This window comes from Blastomyces gilchristii (assembly GCF_000003855.2).
Source record: "Blastomyces gilchristii SLH14081 genomic scaffold supercont1.7, whole genome shotgun sequence".
NCBI lineage: Eukaryota > Fungi > Ascomycota > Eurotiomycetes > Onygenales > Ajellomycetaceae > Blastomyces > Blastomyces gilchristii.
The window spans coordinates 1,470,602-1,471,219 of record NW_003101676.1 but is presented as its reverse complement, the minus strand read 5'-3'; the positions used below and the strand labels follow the sequence as shown (position 1 = coordinate 1,471,219).

At 40.3% G+C, this 618-nt stretch overlaps 1 non-coding gene across 1 annotated transcript; it reads left to right on the top strand.

The window, feature by feature from the left end:
* The first annotated feature begins 235 nt into the window (after positions 1-235).
* On the top strand, positions 236-316 carry BDBG_16990. Its single transcript has one exon. It is a non-coding gene; the product is annotated as a tRNA-Leu (tRNA).
* The last annotated feature ends 302 nt before the right edge of the window (positions 317-618 follow it).

Below are 618 nucleotides of genomic sequence, written 5' to 3'. Positions count from 1 at the left end.
TTACTTAAGTAATCACTTTCATCTTATTCTTATTTTAAGAATCAGTTATCTTATTATTCTTTATCTTGATATTAAGATTCTTTATCAGTGTTTACATCACAAGTTAAATCACATGAGTAATGCAGAGAATATGACCTTGTTTATTATTTCAGAAATGCAAAGCTAATTTTTACTTCAAGCTGTTTATTATAATATAGTTATTTACAGCATTGTCAGTTGTAATTATAAGAAGACTGCCAGCGTGGCCCAGTTGGTAAGACTGGTAACCAAGGCCGCACACATTAGAGGTGTGTGGGTTCGAATCCCACCGCTGGCACCTGTCACTTCTTACCCATGAAAGCCCCCATGTAATAGAGGCTGAGCTTAATTAGTAAGGCTTGGTGCGGGGTAGAACTCTCTACTGCAAGCCAAGCCACTAGTTAAGCAAGATCCTGCGAACACTCACCAGGGCCGGCATGGGATGCCAATGTCCCACTATTCTACTATGCACCCGTCAAGGTTCTAATGATATAGAGCCAAGCCTAATGTAGTGATTATACACTACTTAAGCAAGTCCCTAAACTAGGGCTGCCATCGGAGCCTAGCTCCCCCTCAAATACAGGGAATGATTTTGAAAAC